The 18158-nt window shown below is 43.7% G+C and overlaps 4 non-coding genes and 2 pseudogenes across 4 annotated transcripts; all 6 read left to right on the forward strand.

Moving 5' to 3' along the window:
- Positions 1-15: 15 nt before the first annotated feature.
- Positions 16-200, forward strand: LOC146373230 (U2 spliceosomal RNA). The gene has a single exon (XR_014802597.1). It is a non-coding gene; the product is annotated as a U2 spliceosomal RNA (small nuclear RNA).
- Positions 201-443: 243 nt separating this feature from the next.
- Positions 444-555, forward strand: LOC146373231 (U5 spliceosomal RNA). The gene has a single exon (XR_014802550.1). It is a non-coding gene; the product is annotated as a U5 spliceosomal RNA (small nuclear RNA).
- Positions 556-743: 188 nt separating this feature from the next.
- LOC146373232 (U2 spliceosomal RNA) lies at positions 744-920 on the forward strand (annotated as a pseudogene).
- A 4977-nt stretch (positions 921-5897) lies between these two features.
- Positions 5898-6091, forward strand: LOC146373233 (U2 spliceosomal RNA). The gene has a single exon (XR_014802602.1). It is a non-coding gene; the product is annotated as a U2 spliceosomal RNA (small nuclear RNA).
- A 243-nt stretch (positions 6092-6334) lies between these two features.
- Positions 6335-6447, forward strand: LOC146373234 (U5 spliceosomal RNA). Its single transcript, XR_014802431.1, has one exon. It is a non-coding gene; the product is annotated as a U5 spliceosomal RNA (small nuclear RNA).
- A 714-nt stretch (positions 6448-7161) lies between these two features.
- Positions 7162-12283, forward strand: LOC146373235 (uncharacterized; annotated as a pseudogene).
- Positions 12284-18158: the final 5875 nt, after the last annotated feature.

Here is an 18158-nt window from a genome sequence, read left to right on the forward strand (position 1 = left end):
ATGTAAAGTATGGAAATGTTTTGGAAAGCAAATAAAGAAAAAGAAAATCTGTTCTTATCAGTTTAATATCTGATACGCCCCCGATTCGGGGGCAACGTATTAAACGCATTTTTAGAACAGGGAGCCGAATAAGGGGCTCGCTCCGTTCGCTCCACGCATCGACCCGGTATTGCAGCGCCTCCGGGTACGGTGCCCCCTTTGCTGACTTTGTGCAAAAGCAAGAAAGCCAAACAAAGTAAGGTCTGCCAAGCCAAGAGCCAAAAACCAACCTGAAGCCGCGAACGTGCTCCTCTCCAGTCACCCCTCTCCTGTCAAAGTGGAACTCTGGAGCAGAGCAGGCGGGGCCTGAGATCTGCCCCTTCAGCCAAGCAAACAGGGCCTACCGTGACGCCGGAAGCCGGGACGAGGAGTCACTGCGGCTTCATGCGAGGCCAAAGAAACACACACTCTGGCTTCTCTTCAAAACGTACAAGTCTTTCGCCTTTTACTAAAGACTTCCGTGGAGAGTGAGGCTAAGGAGTTGCACCTATTTTTGGCAGGGTCTGGCTGGGCTCTCTCCTCGTTGTTCAAAAGAAGAAATAGAAGAAAGCACGCAGTTCCAGGGAGCTCCGCAGGCCTCTGAGGTACTGTGGGTGGGCGGAGATTTGAAGCGGCTCCCTCCCTGTGAGCCAAGTGAAAGAGCGCACCGTCACAAGCGAGAAGTGTCCCGAGAAGGCGGCTCAGCCAGGAACCTGCAGGAGGCCATCGCTTCTCGGCCTTTTGGCAAAGATCATGTGTAGTATCTGTTCTTATCGAGAAGCAATATGGCGACTGCGTCGGCCAGTTATGGAGAAGAGACGGACAGAAGGAGGGGAATGAAGAATACATTACGTTTTGATTTGATCGACAAAGACACTGCTTTCCAGGATCGGATAACTTTTGGGAGAAGAATCCTCTTTGACGCTCTCAACATACAGCCAGAAGAGATCTATTGCCTACAACAGAGCACAGCTAAGAAATATTATGACATGACGCTAACTACCACAGAGAGAGCGGAGGACGCGAGATGGAAAGCCAACACAGCGGTAAGCGAAGACCTAAAAAGCTACGCGGTGACCCCACTGTACAGAAGTGATTACAGAATCTTAACTGTACACATGTACAATCCGTGGGTATCGGAAGAGACCATAAGGTGCTTCCTGGAAAGGCACGTCAAAGTGTTTCCAGGGGTAAGAATGATAAAAGATGGATTAAGTATATGGACAGGCAAGAGACAATTCCGGATAAAATTACAAGAAGACTTAAACAGCGAGGACGGTCTCCGACACCCGCCTGCGGTTTTCTCTATCGGTGCCGATAGAGGATTCCTTATTTATGCGGGCCAACCCTTGAGTTGTAGGAAATGTGGTGGCAAAGGACATGACGTTGAGCACTGCGACCAGGTGAGGGGCCGAAGCTGTAATGGCATGGGCCACAGTACAAGAGATTGCACAGAACCAAAGAGGTGCCACTTATGCGGGTCTGAAGAACACATGGCACGAGATTGCATGAAGCCCAGACCCTATGCGGCGGTAGTAAAGGGTTTTCTGGGGCAAGAAAAGGATAGCAGGAATGAAGCTGCGAGAGCACCTGTGGTGGATTTGGAATCACGGACAGGTGAAGAGAATAAGACTGATGAGACAGAGGAGGAGGTAGAGAAGAGGACGAAGGGCCCCCTACTGGAGGCTGAGGGGAGCAACGTGGATGGAGGGAAAGGAAAGGGTGAGGACATAGAGTCCGCAGAGCAGCCTTGGAAAGTGGTTAAGAGAACAGGGAGGAAGACTGCAAAAAGAAGGAGGAGATGGGACCCGACCACTACCCCGGAGGGGGGAGATGGGAAAGAGGTAGGTGCGGAGCCTTCGACCAGCGAGGCGGAAGGGCACGCACCGAAAGGGACCCAAACTGAGTGCATGCACACTCCTTTGAGCGCCACGATGAGCGAAAACGAAACGGAAGATGGAAGTGAGACCGAAGGTGTTTTGGATAAATTTACAATACGATCATTATTTTCCCAAGAAAGCTTGGGGATGCAGTCTACACCATGAACGGCAAAGCAGAGGGAAAGAAGGGCTGTGCTCACTCTTACTTTGTGGCGCAAGCTCCTCTGGCCCCGCGGGGTGCTATATCCTGTGAACTTATGCCACTGTTTGGGTCAGCGAGTACGTTTTTGGAAACTGGTCTTTCCTTGATCCTCTTATAAGCCGAATGGGTGAAATTAAAATAATGTCTATAAATGTTAGAGGATTGAGGAATTTCTGGAAAAGGAGAGCGGTATATGAATTTTTGACAGTGTGTGATTTCGATATATGCATGGTTCAGGAAGCACACTTAAGAGATGAAGGCGACGTACTCCTTTTCACCGAGGAGTGGGGAGGAGGTGAAGCAGTATGGAGCGTGGGGAGTGTATACGGATCAGGGGTGGGAGTCCTGTGCGGGAGGAAAAGTATCAAAATTATAGACACCTTTTCTGTAATTCAAGGCAGAGTATTGGTGGTGGACATCAAGAAAGCTGGACTTCACTGTCGCGCGGTCAATATTTATGCACATGCAGAACCACGGGCCCGCAGAGAACTATTCGCTGGGCTGGACATTTGCTTTATGACAAGTAAGGTGACCATTGTGGGAGGAGACTTAAACTGCTCGCTAGATAAGGATGGTGGATCGCCTTTGCTTAGAGATTTTATGACTAAGTATAGACTGGTGGATACGATGGGAAAGATATTAGGCAAACGGGTTGATCACACATGGGAAAATAGTCGGGGAATGAAGAGCAGATTGGATTATATATTGGTAGGAGATAAGGAAAAGGTAACAGGAGGGGGGACAATTCCTGCCCCCTTCACAGATCACAAAGCAATTTGGGCAACGGTAAGTTTTGGAGAAGCGACTTTTGGTAAGGCTTATTGGAAATTGAACAATGATATTCTGACAGAACATGAGTATAGGGAAAGATTTAGAGGAACTTTTGGAAATTGGGTGGATCTGAAAGGTTTGTACGAAAACAGAGGGAGGTGGTGGGAAGAAACAAAAAAGAAAATAAAAATTTTTTCAATTGCTTATAGTACACAGAGAGCGCAGGCTTCTAAAGAGGGTTTTAACAATCTTCAGGAAAAGATTGCAGGGATAGAAGCTCAGAGGAATAAGGAAAAAAATTGGGAAGAGAGCGAGGAACTGAATATATTATTAAAGGAACAGGAGGCTTTGTTTCAGGAGAGGGCGAAAACAAGAATGTTTAAATTTATGCAGGAGGAGTATATGCAACAGGAGAAGTGCTCGGCCTATTTTTTTGCTCAAATGAAAAAGAGAGAGGAAAAAGGGGCAATTATGGAACTGAAAAGGGAAGGGAAATCGGTTACTGGATGGGATAATATTTTGAAGTTGGTAGAGGAGTACTACAGTTCATTGTTTGGTGTGGAAGAAGTAGATAGAGGGGCTCAAGAAATGGTTTTAGGTTTTCTGAAAGAGAGGTTACCAGAGGACGCAAGGAAGCTTCTGGAAAGGAGCGTAACAAACCACGAACTATACGAGGCGATAAAGACAATGAAGAATAACAAGGTACCTGGGATAGATGGACTCACAAAGGAGTTTTACATCACCTTTTGGGATCTCATCGGAGACCACTTGTTGGAGGTATTTGATGAAATGTGTGAAACGGGTAGAATGCCAAAGAGTATGAGGACGGGTGTGATAAGTTTACTACATAAGAAAGGCTCACCTGCTGCGCTTTCAAATTATAGGCCTCTTTCAATGGTCTGTGTGGACTACAAAATTTTGAGTCGAACTCTAGCAAGACGCCTGGCCCGAGTCTTGCCTGCTATTATTAATGCAGACCAGACATGTGGGGTAAAGGGCAGGCAGATTGGTTGGAACTTACAACTACATAGAGATGTGCTTACATATATCGAAGAGAGGAACTTGACAACAATATGCGTAACACTTGATCAGGAAAAAGCTTTTGATAGGGTCAATCATGATTTCTTATGGAGGGTGATGAGAACTTTTGATATAGGAGAAAAAATTTTGAATTGGATAAGTATGATGTATACTGACATAATCTGCAAGATAAAGATAAATGGACACTTAACAGAGGAAGTACAACAAACGAGAGGGCTACGGCAGGGTTGCCCCCTGTCCGCCCTACTCTATGTTATATATGTAGAACCTTTAGCATGTGCAATAAGAGGAAACGAGAAAATTAGAGGAGTGCCCTTGCCAGGGGGGGAGGTGTTGAAGATCTCCCAGTACGCTGACGACATAGTTCTTTACTTGGAAGATGATGGAAGTGTGAGGAAGATGATGCGAACAATACAGACCTTTGAGAGCGCTGCGGGGTCAAAGGTCAATAAGAAGAAATCAAAATATAAATTTTTGGGACGATGGGCAGGCAGGAGAGAGACGCTTTGCGGGCTTTCTTTGTGTGAAGGGCCCATGAAGGGCATTGATTTTGGAAATCCAGGGGGGGATGCAAATTATAACTGGGATTTGAAGATAGCGAAGATCTCAAAGAAATTGGGGATGTGGTCTAAAAGAAAGCTTACTATAACTGGCAAAGTACTGGCCGTAAAAGCTGACATTTTACCTGCCCTATTGCATTTGGCATATGTTTTCCCAATACCACAGACTTACAGGAAGAAATTAACACAGGGAATTTCCAAATTAATTTGGGGGGGGGGGGGTATGAATATGTAAAAAGAACAATTATGTATCAGACAATACCAAAAGGTGGGAGGGATGTCCCATACATCCCCTTGAAATTGGACGTGATGTATTACAGCAATATATGTAACTTATTGAATAGGTCCAATGTACATAAATGCCAAGTCTTGATCCGCTTTTGGTTATCCGGTCCCATGAGATAATTGATCGAGTGGGATAACAGGGTGCCAAGGGCGGAAAGCAGACCAGACTATTTTTCAAGGATGATTAAATGGCGGGAGAAGCATCAGGAATATAAGGATAAAGACCTCATGTTGAATCATAAAAAATTGTATAGAGCCATGGTGCAGAAAATACACACCCAAAATACATGGGTGCAGGAGGAGGTGTGGATACGAGCTCAGGAGAAGGGACTGAGCAACGGCTGCAGGGATTTTAACTGGCTGCTGCTGCATAAAAAAATACCGGTAAGATCAATAATGCATGCACATAGATTATGTGATAATAAGAACTGTCCGAGAAGCACATGTCAAACAGAAGAAACAATAGAGCATGTAATGTGGGGATGCCCCTTTGCGGGGGAAGTGTGGGGTGAAATGCAGAAGCAGTATGTTTGTTTAAAAGGGATTTCGTATGATGAAGTAATGTTCCTTACGGGATGGGAGAAGGGAAGTAACCGAAAAGGAAAGTCTTTGTTATTAGTGTCCTTGGTAAAACTATATTTGTGGAAGGCCCGGCAAGGGTATATTTTGGGGTCATACAAATGGACAGCCAAGAGTGTATGTAGATTGGTAGAGAAGGAAATAGAAAAAGTGCGGCTGCTGGAGAAATTGAAATGGGGGTGGGATACAATCAAAGACAGATGGAAAGACATTCCTTAGAAGCCACTTAATTTAGAGGCCTAAGAAGGAAAGTTTTTTGTTTTGTCTTGTTCGTTACGTTGAGAGCAACACATGGTAAGACTAGTATTGAGTTGAGAAAAGGATTGGAAAATAAAGTAATGGGGTTTTTATGCCAATTTAGAAGATGTGATGTAACTTTGGTATGACTGTGCAATGGAACGTGTGTTTTTCCTCTTTATGACTTGTTATTTTGCTATTAAGATGCCACAGTACTCGTAGAAAGGACTTCTGAACATTTTGATCAATGGAGAGAGAAAATGTCTCGTTTTGTTTAGAATGGGTTTATCCTTTGTGAGGTTTTACAATGTACATGTATGCGATATTCTGTTTTTTGAAAATAAAAAAAGGAAAAAAAAAAAAATCTGTTCTTATCAGTTTAATATCTGATACGCCCCCGATTCTGGGGCAACGTATTAAACGCATTTTTTAGAACAGGGAGCCGAATAAGGGGCTCGCTCCGTTCGCTCCACGCATCGACCCGGTATTGCAGCGCCTCCGGGAACGGTGCCTCCTTTGCTGACTTTGTGCAAAAGCAAAAAAGCCAAACAAAGTAAGGTCTGCCAAGCCAAGAGCCAGAAAGCAGCCTGAAGCCGCGAACGTGCTCCTCTCCAGTCACCCCTCTCCTGTCAAAGTGGAACTCTGGAGCAGAGCAGGCGGGGCCTGAGATCTGCCCCTTCAGCCAAGCAAACAGGGCCTACCGTGACGCCGGAAGCCGGGACGAGGAGTCACTGCGGCTTCCGGCGAGGCCAAGGAAACACACATTCTGGCTTCTCTTCAAAACGTAGAAGTCTTTCGCCTTTTACTAAAGACTTCCGTGGAGAGTGAGGCTAAGGAGTTGCACCTATTTTTGGCAGGGTCTGCCGTCTGGCTGGGCCCTCTCCTCGTTGTTCAAAAGAAGAAATAGAAGAAAGCGCGCAGTTCCAGGGAGCTCCGCAGGCCTCTGAGGTACTGTGGGTGGGCGGAGATTTGAAGCGGCTCCCTCCCTGTGAGCCAAGTGAAAGAGCGCACCGTCACAAGCGAGAAGTGTCCCGAGAAGGCGGCTCAGCCAGGAACCTGCAGGAGGCCATCGCTTCTCGGCCTTTTGGCTAAGATTGCGATCGCCTCCTTTGGGTGTGTGGAGTGTGCCTGTTTTAGCTTGCAGTAGCTAAAACATTGCTTTCTCCCACTTTTAAAGGTAAGTGTCGTTGGTATTTGTGTTTTGGAAAGTATTTTTTGTTGTGTTCTAATCTTTTACTGTTTTAAGGACACTTGTTAGCTTTGTGGTGCCTCCACCATGGCGGCCAACCATGCCGGCATGCGGAGGCACCACAGTGTGTGTTTTATCTTAAATGGAAAATTAGGAGAATTGCCAAAGATGTCTAGATTGGACTTTTCCAGGAAGATGATTCAGCAAGTGCTGAAGTTTTCACCAAATGACCTGAACTGTATCCTGACCTTCCCTTTCAACAAAGGATTTGACGTGAGTTTTTGTTCAAGCGCATTGCTAAAAGATTTTTGGATAAGGTATGAGAATGTGAAACCTCAATTTGAAGCATTTAATGTTGAGAGACTGACTGAGAACACCTTGAAAACGGTGATTGTTAGAATGTTCAATGAAACTGTTAATGCTGAAGACATTTGCTTGTGGCTGGGAAGATACTGCACTGTGAAAGGCCAGGCTATGAAGGTGAGGGATGTAGATGGAATCTGGAACTGCGCATGGAAGGTCCCCATACAACAATGGGAAGACCTCCATGGGTTTCGGGGCCTGAAACATCTCCTATCCATGATAGTTCTGGGGGACAACAGAGGCTACATTCATTACCAGGGGCAACCAAAGCTCTGCCGGAGGTGTGGGAAGCATGGGCACTTGGTAGAAGCATGTGAGGTAATCATTTGTGGAAAATGTAAAGAAAGAGGGCATACTTTTACTGAATGTAGAAATAACCGCAAGTGTAATCTGTGTGGAGGAGAGGACCATCTCTTCAGAAACTGCCCTAGGTCATTTGCAAATAAACTTAAGGAAAAACAACCGACAAAAGAGCAAAACCTGAACGAAATAGGCAATGAGGAAGAACTAATTGATGCAGCTGGGCTTGAAAATTTGAATTTCCCGCCAAAGCTTGTGAATGGAGGAGATGAACAGGGGGAGGCGGGAAATGGGGAGGGGCATGAAATGCCTGCCCAACCAGAAACCTCAGAGGAGGGGGAGGGCAGGCAGGTTGAGAGTGGAGCACAAGAAGATGAAAGCATTTCAATTGACAGTACTCAGGATCAGCCCCTCCCTGATGCCCAGCTGGCAAAGAGGACGGCATCAGAGTTGTCTTCTGGGACAATTGTCTCAGGAAAGAGGGGAAGACTTGAAGCACCTTCAGAGAGTTCCTCTGGGGGAGACTCCAGGATTTTCCCCCCCGACTCACCAAATGAGGTCTCCTTTCTCAATATAGTTCTGCAATCAACCCCCAAGGACCGTATGGTAAATGCAGCGTTGCAGCAGAGGCCGTAAGGGGAATAGAGCGCCTACCCTTCCTCCCGAACCATGCGAGGTGAAGGAAGAGCTCTGTTCACTAGAAATAAACTGATTTTAAGATCCCCGAAGCTTGGGTTAAGTCTTCTCTTGATGAGAATCAACTCCTTTTAACCTCTAAAAATGGTCAGCTTGTCCTTTTTATCATTACTCATGGCTCTCACCTTCTCAACTATTAATGTTAGAAGTGTTAAGACCAAAATGAGAGCCCAGAGTGTTTTATCCTTTTTAAATACCATAACGTCAGATGTGATTTTAATTCAGGAATGTGCAATACCTTTTTCAAAAGCATATACCCAGTGGCAGGACATGTGGCCACAACCATCAATATGGAGTGGGTCAAATGAAAATAAAAATGATGGAGTGGCCATTTTAATCCAAAACCCTCTTGTTCTGGTAAAGGGGAGCACTGTGGTGAGAGAAGGAAGAGCGCTTTTAGTAAATTTGACTTTTATGGGAAAGGATTTTAACCTCTTAAATATTTATGGGTTTAATGACAAGCATGAAAGGTATGACCTTTTAGAGGAACTGCAGCCCCACATGCTTGGGAGGGTGCCTTCAGTGGTTGGGGGAGATTTTAACTGTGTTTTAAGCAGAAAGGATAGGAAACGAGCCAGGCAAGATTTTAAAGTTGATAAGACGTCACTTTTTTTGCAGGGGATGGTTAGAGATTTTAAACTTACTGACTGTTTTACAGCAATGCATCCCAGGGAGGAGGGCTTCACCTGGGTCAGTGGTGATGGCTCTAGGGCCTCTCGTATCGATTACCTGTTTGTGAGAGACTGTTCACCAACTGATGCTAGACTGACGCCTGTTTTCTTTTCCGATCACTTGATGCTGTCCAGTACTATCACACTGGCTTCGGGTGTGACGATGGGGAGAGGACTGTGGAGACTCAACTGCTCCCTGCTGGAGGACCAGAATCTGGTCAGTCAGTACAGGGAGCAGTATCTTGAGTGGCAGACCCTCCAGGACTTTTACGAAACACGTGCACTGTGGTGGGAAATGGTTAAAGGACGGACACAGTTATTTTTTAGACAGGCTGGGAAAAGGAAGAAGGCTGCTGAGAACAGACGCATGATGGGGCTGCAGAAACGACTACAAAGATCAATTTTAATGACGAAATCAAAGAAGTCAAGGAAGAAATGCAGGAAATTGCAGACATAAAAAGTATGGGCGTCATTTTAAGAAGCAGGGAAAAAGAGAGAGAAGAAGGTGAAAAATGCACAAGATATTTCTTCAAGAAAATTATGAGCAAATCTGGTTTTATTTCTCAACTAAGTATTAAAACTGGACAAAAAGTCAAAAATACCAAGGACATCATGCAGGTGGTTGAAGATTATTACAAAGAGTTGTATGATGAAAAAAATGTTAATGTGGAGACTATTACACTGTTGAGGATAATGGGTTCTTAAGTCAAGGCTTTACACTAACTGAACTTAATCAGTGTCTCAATAGTTTTAAAAGCGGGAAGTCCCCAGGAATAGACGGACTTCCGATTGAATTTTACCTGACCTTTTGGGACATTTTAGCGTCGGACCTACTTACTGTTTTTACAGAATTTAGCCGACTTGACAGACTACCTGACAGCTTTAGAATAGGGATAGTCACTCTTATTCATAAAGGCAAAGACAAGACTGACTTAAAAAACTGGAGATCAATTGCTCTTTTAAATTGCGACTGTAAACTTTTTAGTAAACTTTTAGCAGCACGGATGCATCCTGTTTTAAGCCAGATAATCCACCCGGATCAAGCCTGCGCTGTTAAAGGTAGAAAGATCACAGACAGCCTCGTATTGATCAGAGACACCATCTGTTTTGCGAGAGACAGAAACATTCGGTTAATTGTCTTAAATTTAGATTTCGAGAAAGCTTTTGATCGGATCTCGCACCAGTACCTCTTTAGAGTGCTGCAAAAGATGGGGTTTCCAGAACAGTTTATCTCTTGGGTGAAACTGCTATATAAGGGGATTGGCAGTAGATTTGTTGTTAACGGGATCTTGACAAAAGCGGTAGATTTACACTGCGGTGTCCGTCAGGGCTGTCCGTTATCTGCACTCCTTTATGTTATCTGCATAGAACCACTGGCGCAGATCTTGAGAAGGGACAAAGGAATAAATGGGTTGGAAATACCAGGGAGTGGCGGACAAACAACAAAATGTGTTCTGTACATGGATGACATCAATATTTTATGTACAGACCTTTCGTCAGTAAAAAGGACTTTTGACGTAACTGACTGGTTTGGGAAGGCTTCAGCTTCAAAGCTTAACAAGAGTAAGACTCAGGCACAATTTTATGGACCATGGGGGGCTACAGAGTTGACCAGACTTGAGATGAATGTTATACAAAATGACCAGAGGATTTTAGGGATTAAGTTTGACAAGGAAGGAGGAGGAAAGACCAATTGGCCTGACATTATAGGGAAAGCGAAGCAACGACTGGGGTACTGGGGACTGAGAACGTTGACTTTGGGGGGCAAGGTTTTAATCATCAAAGCAGTGATTTTACCCCTGCTTTTATTAGTCAGCTCAGTTTTTATCCCACCCAGAAAAGTGCTTTTAGAACTGGAACGGGCCATTTTTTACTTTTTATGGGGTTCTAAATGGGAAAGACTTGGAAGGGGAACAATGAAGAAAATGAAAGAGAATGGAGGAAAAGGGGTTCCAGACTTGTATTTGTTTGTAGGAAGTCTCTATACCAGCAGCCACATGAGGCAGGCTACGGCCCGTTCCAGTCAGTGTTGCCAACTTAGCGACTTTGTCGCTATATTTAGCGAGTTTTCAGACCCCTTAGCGACTTTTTTTCTAAAAAAAAAGTCGCTAAAAAAAGACGTGAAAGCGCGTATTGCTTTTACTCTCAACAAGCAGCGGGTGCTGTAACGCAGTCAGTTCTTCTTTTACTCTTTTACACTTAGGCTGTTTTGTAGATCACAAGGTTTAAAACTACTTATAAACACACACACACACACACACAAAGTAACTCCACCAGAGTGCCTATTTCGGGTCACTTTTGCCGGTCCAAGCCCGGGTAAAGGAGCAGGGTTGGAATTGTGACATTAAAAAAAACAATAATTGCTAAAAGAAATTTAATTTGTAGTTCTAAATAAACTCTAAATGCATTTAGGACGTTTTTTACTCACTTTATGTCTCTTCCACGATGTTATTTCTCTCTCCAACAACATAGGTTACAATTAGATTAGCATGACCAATTATGCAAATTAGGTGATGACGTCATTTAGCGACTTCTAGCGACTTTTAGGACAACCAATAGCGATTTTCCTTACTGAGGAGTTGGCAACACTGGTTCCAGTAACTCCAAAACACAGGCGTGGGTCAGATTTTGGATGGCGAGCTACTTAAGACAGAAGAAACTGATACCAGTGGATCTTAAAGTACCCGTCTCTTTTAGCCTCCCTCCAGCCTATGCTGAGTTAAAGTCATTTTTAGTCTCTTTTAATTTGGAAAATGAAGACTTGAACATTTTAACTAAACACCGGTCTCTTATTTCTGTTGTGCAGGAGCGAGAATCTGTGACTCCAGTGTGCGGCCTCTCAATCGGAGAGGCCACAGATGTGTGGCGCTTGGTGAACCATCCCATTCTTTCGAACAAACTCCGGGATCTGTCCTGGATGGTGGCCCATGGGATTCTCCCAGTCAGGTCCGTCATGCACTCCCGGGGCATGTCTGCAACATCCATGTGTCCCCGACACCTGGTTGTGGCGCGCCTGAGTCGGTGAGGCACCTGCTCTGGGAGTGCAGCGCTGCCGTAGACCAGTGGGCAAAGGCCGGCTCCTCGCAATTCCCGTACTTACCAGCAAGGGAGGTCCTAACAGCACAGTTAGTGCTCTATGGGGTGAGCCAGGGAACAAAAGCACAAAGGAAAGACTTTGAGAAGCAGTGGCTTACTCTCGCCGCCATCAAAGACGCCATTTGGACCTCCAGGAACTTGCTGGTAAGCAAGCACATGCAGATCCCCCCCGTGGCTGCTCTCCGAATGGCAGCAGCAACAATCAAAGAGACCTGTGCTGCAAGCGGCAAGCCTAGGAAGCAGCCACAAAGAAGAATCGCCTCTGTGCCCATTCGGACGGAGGAGTCGGTGCCACACACAGTAAGGTCAAAGCAGCAGTGGCCTGGCTCTCCGGGAGAGGCAGGTGGGAAGGAGCAAAGGGGTGGGGATCCCCTCTGAGCACCAGGACAGTTTGAAAGGATGGGATGGGTCCTAAAAACTGTTTTTAAAAGAGAGGCACATCGCTCCTGCACAGGCCCCCTTTTTTAAAAAAAAGCAATCCTTTAAACTAGGTAGAAATTGAATTTTAAGAGATGACTGTGTTTGGTTTTTATGTTTGAGTGCCAACAAAAAATTTTCGAAAGGAAAAAAAAAAAAAAAATCTGTTCTTATTGAGAAGCAAAGGAAGATGGCGACGGCGTCGGCCAGCATTATCGAGAAGGATGCCAGGACTACTGGAACAAGAAAAACGCTTAGATTCGAGCTTATGGAGAAAGACACCACCTTCCATGACAGAATAACTTTTGGACGGAGAATTCTCTTTGAAACTCTGAAGATACAACCGGAGGAGATATATTGCCTGCAACAAAGTACAGCTAGTAAGCACTACAACGTAACCTTTTCTACAAGCGAACGAGTGGAGAAAGTTAGAAGGAAGTGCAATGCGGAGGAAGATGAAGAGCTACGGAGATATATGGTGACCCCACTGTATCAAAACGACTATAGAATACTAACGATACACATGTACAACCCTTGGGTCACGGAAGAAACCATCAGGTACTTTTTGGGGAGATATGTCACTGTACTCCCCGGAGTAGGCAAGATAAAGGATGGCCTGGGCATATGGACCGGAAAAAGGCAAAGTTGGAAGTGGACACAAATAGCGAGGATGGCTACCGTCACCCGCCCGCAGTATTCTCCATTGGTGCGGATAGAGGCTTCCTCGTTTATGCAGGGCAGCCCCAGGCATGCAGGAAATGTGGGAGCACGGGACATGAGGTGGAAAATTGCGACCAGGTGAGGTGTAGAAGCTGCAATAAAATTGGCCATATTACAAGGGACTGTAAAGAGCCCAGGAGATGCCATCTATGTGACTCGGAGGCACGCATAGCAAGAGATTGTACCAAGCCGAGGCCTTACGCAGCGGTGGTAAAGGCCAGTCCTGTGGAGAAAAAACACAGCGAAGAGGAAAGAGACTTTGGAGAAGAAATGAGCCCTTTGGAGCCGCCAACAGGTGTGGGAAATCAGGCTGATGACGACAAGGTGGAAGGAGTGGAGGAGGAGACGGGAGTTTCGATTAGGATGAAAAGAGACTACAGCAGGGGGAGGAACCCCAGCAGTGTTGGGAAGTGGTAGGAAAACCATGGAGAAAGACAGCAAAAAGGAGAAGAAAGGTGAGCCCGGTCGTCTTCCCTGAAGACGGCAAGCAATGTGACCAGGGAATTAGGGAGGAGGTGTCGGGGGAAGGCGAAAGGGCAGAGGGCTATGTACTGAGGGGAACACAAACTGAATGCATGCATACCCCCATAAGTGACTTGATAAGTAATGGAGAATTGGAGGAGGAAGGCGAGAGCGATGGAAAGTCGGAGGACTCCTTTTTAACCCTTTAAAGCCGGTCAGAGCGGGCACGCTCCGTTTTCCCTAACTATTTTTAAATCCCGGTAGCACTGCAACCACGTAAGCTAGCGCAATAATTTTTTTTGCATATGAAACCGGAGGAGTTGTACTTACATCTTATGCCATCAGCTTGCCCTGGGTCACGGTTTCCTTCCACATATTGCTTTGCAAAAACTGCATAAAAAGCACTTGCAGCAACAAAAACATAATATTCCAGAAACACGCTTTGCCAAACCGATCAGCTGTTCATAACACTTCCTACGTTGGAATAGACATCAGTGCGAACTATCGCATGTCCGCCATGACCTGCCTGAAACCGGAAGTGACATCATTGTCGCGGAAATGTAGTTTTTTTTTTTACCATCAGTGCCTTGTAAGCCTATAGTGGTGTTTTTAAAAGTTATGTTTGACTTTATGACTTTCTGTGTCTTTTCTGGGATGCTTAGGACTCATATTGCACTGCTGAAAATAGCTTATTTTGATGCATATGCTGTTTTTTTGCAAATTTGCATTATAATATTTATTTTCGTTTTTCCTGCAGTATATAAAAATTGGTGTATTTCAAAAATAAAACTATGAAGACACTCAAAATAAATTTCATGTGGTGGGAAACTATTTTGTGCAACTTTTTTTGTATTTGCAGTTTTGAGGAATAAACCTCTTAAATTTCTCTAAGTAGAAATATATGTTAAAAAAAAACAAAAACGATTTTCAGTTTTTTTGTAGTTTATTGCACTTTGTTGCAATTTATGTAATTACTATGCACTTAATGCATACATATTATTAACATTTGGGCTATAATGGTTGTATTGATGTATAGCAACTTGAAATGCTCCCAAAAATGGCACTACAGCATGTATAAATATAATATAAGCTCTGGCGGACTTGGTTCTATGGTAGGTCTTAAAGGGTTAACAACTCTTCTGTCACATGCTAATATGCCCAGTTAGGAAGTTTAAGAAAGGAGGTAAAGTGAATTATGAAGGATTATTTTGTTTTGTTAGTAATTAGTTTGTGGTAACCTAAAGATAATAGAGACGGTGATTACTTTATTGGACTCGTTATTTTTCCCGTTCTTTTTTTTTCTTCTATTTTGTTTTTTGTTTTGGTATGGGAAAATTAAAAATAATTACGCTTAACGTTAGAGGGCTGAGAAATGCCCGAAAGAGGAAAATTGTTTTTGAATTCTTGCTAAGTTGTTATTTTGATGTTTGGTTCAGGAGGTTCATTTGAGATATGAGAGGGACGCTGCTCTGTTTTCTGAGGAATGGCGAGGAGGGGAAGCACGTTGGAGTATTGGGAGTGTACATGGCTCCGGGGTTGGGATATTATGTGGGTCCAAAGAAATACGGATAATGGAGAGCTTTACTATAATGCAGGGAAGAGTAATGGTGGCGGATATCGATAAGAAAGGGGGCCTGTGTCGGATAATCAATGTATATGCACAGGTGGAACCCGGGCTACGCAAAGAACTTTTTGCAAAGATGGATACTGGTCTTTCAACGAGGAAAGCTATTATTGTGGGAGGGGATTTTAACTGCTCTTTGGAGAAGGAACAGTTCTCCCTCCCATTTAGGATCTTTATAACCAAATTTGGCTTAATTGATGTAATGGGGAGGTTGTTAGGCAAACAGGTGGGGCACACATGGGAAAATACAAGGGGAGTGAAGAGCAGGTTGGATTATATTCTAGTAGATAATAAGAGTAAAATAATATAAGGGAAAATGATACCTGCCTTTTTTACAGATCATCACGCAGTTGCAGTGGCGGTAGAAATAGCTGGGCCAGATTTTGGTAAGGGGTACTGGAAGTTTAATAATGACGTTCTTGAAGAATATGCTTTTAGGGAAGGTTTCGCGGAAATCTTCCCGAATTGGGTCGAGATGAAGAGTCTATATAGAAATAAAGTGGCTTGGTGGGAGGATATAAAGAAGAAAATTAAAAAGTTCACGGTCGATTACTGTACAGCGAGGTCAAAAGCTCGAAAGAAAGAGTTTGTCACAATTCAAAAGGAGATAGCGAAGATTTATGCTTTGAGAAATATCGGAGGGGTTATTGATGAGGAAGGATATTTGGAAAATTTAAAAAAGAGACAGGAGGAACTACTTGAGGAAAAAGCGAGGGCGGTAACATATAAGTTAAAGAAAGAGGAGTATTTGGACCACGAGAAATGCTCCTCATATTTTTTTAGTAAAATGAAGACACGGGACAAGAGAGGTGTGATAATGGAACTAGAGAGGGAAGGGTAGATGATGAGAGGGAGAGATGATTTAATAAGAACGGTAGAAGAGTATTATGGGAACTTGTTCACGAAGGAGAAAATGGATGAAGGAAAGGGGGAAAGGTTTATAAGATCTTTGAGGAGGAGGCTTCCAGAAGAAAATGGAGATCTGGAGGGGGTAATGACATTAGGAGAATTGTTTAATGCCGTTTCGGAAGGCTAATAGGACGCCGGGTATAGATGGTTTGACGAAAGAATTTCATCTGGCATTTTGGGATATGGTAGGGCATCAACTTTTGGAGGTTTTTAATGAAATTATGGAGGAGGACGAGATGTCGGAGAGTATGAAAATGGGTGTGGTAACGATGTTATATAAGAAGGGAAATCCGAGCCAACTTGCAAACTATAGGCCACTAACCATGTTGTTCATGGACTATAAAATTTTGAGCAAGGCCCTGGCGAACAGGCTGGCAGCAGCTATGCCGTACATAGTAGAAATGGATCAAACGTGTGGAGTGAAGTAGTGATGGGTCGGTCGCGAACGAAATGGCTCTTAGAGCCGGGTCTTTGACGTGAACGACGCGAGCCGGCTCCTTATCGCGAGCCGTGGGTTTTTGTTTTTTTTTCTTTCTCTCACCCTCTCTCTCGCACTTTTTTCGCTTCACTCAGCACGCAAGCCTTGTGCTTTACGCTGGGAAGTGGGGGTAGTTACACTCAGTAGCACAGGAACAGAGCGGGAGGGAGAGAGGGGGAAAGAGAGCCAGGGACAACAACATCACATTAGAAAGGTATAGTAATCATCCACAACTATTTTCAGTTGCAGATGATAAAGGAGTCAGAAAGTTTATTCATGCAGGCCCATATGACAGAGAATATGCATCTTCTTGTTGTTTTCATATTATAATTTATATTTAATTGTGTTGTGGTTGTGTTGTGGTTTACTTTAAATTTGTAAAAGGAAAAAGCTGAAAATTAAAAAAAAAAAAAAATGGAAATGTGAATAGTTGGTTTTTGCATTATATGATTTATTTATTACATTTTATGTGGAGTGAATAAATAAAAGTATATTTATGGTGGCCCCTACAGACTTCAAATCACGTATGAACCCTGAAGCACGTACAAACCCTGAAGCACGTACAAACTCCAAAATACGTACAAACTCCAAAACACGTAAAAACACGTAAAAACTCCAAAACACGTAAAAACTCAGAAGCACATAAAAACTCAAAACACGTACAAAAGACAACAGAAGTGCTCCAGGATGCTAGGGGGCAGTGTTGAACTTTTGTTACCTAGTGGCTACACAAGTCAGGAAGTACCAATGACCAGATTTGGTGTGTGGTAGTAACAGGTAAATGAACATTTTTTGTTTTTTATTATTTGACTATATATGAATGCTTGTGTATAAATACACAAACAATACACATATGCTTTCATGCTTTCAATTGTGTAATTTAAGTGATCTAGGTAGCTCTGTTTTGGAAGTTCAGTTCATGCTAGAAATGTGTTTTGGAGTTTGTACGTGTTTTGTCTCTAGGGGCCACCGCATATATTTATATATAAACATATAAATAAAACCACTTTTTTTTTTTACATTAGTAATTCCTTTTGTGCATAATTTTATATTATTGTTAATAATAAATTAATTAAAGCAACAAAACAACCTGAAGAGCCGGTTCGGAGCCGAAAGAGCCGGTTCTTTTTAGTGAGCCGAACCGACAGAGCCGGTTCTCTAAAAAGAGCCGGAAATCCCATCACTAGAGTGAAGGGTAGGCACATTGCATGGAACCTACATTTACATAGGGATGTTCTGGCATACATAAAGGAGAGAAACTTGGCCGCAATATGTATAAGCTTGGATCAGCAGAAGGCCTTTGATAGGGTGGATCATACATTTCTGTGGAGGGTTATGGAGGCATTTGGTTTGGGAGGAGATTTTATAAAATGGGTGAAGGTGCTATATACAGGCATAAATTCTAAAATTAAAATTAATGGAAACCTAACGGGTAAAGTGCAGCAAACAAGGGGACTGCGGCAAGGATGTCCGTTATCTGTGGTGCTATTTGCATTATATGCAAAACCCTTGGCGTGTGAAATAAGGGGAAATCAGATTATTAAAGGGATAACGTTGCCCCGGGGCGAGATACTTAAAATATTGCAATATGCAGACGACACGATTTTATATTTGGCAGATGACAAAAGTTTAAGAGAGGTGATAGAACTTATACAAGATT

Source organism: Perissodus microlepis, chromosome 14 (assembly GCF_051167445.1).
Source record: "Perissodus microlepis isolate ML-2025 ecotype Zambia chromosome 14, ASM5116744v1, whole genome shotgun sequence".
Taxonomy (NCBI): domain Eukaryota; kingdom Metazoa; phylum Chordata; class Actinopteri; order Cichliformes; family Cichlidae; genus Perissodus; species Perissodus microlepis.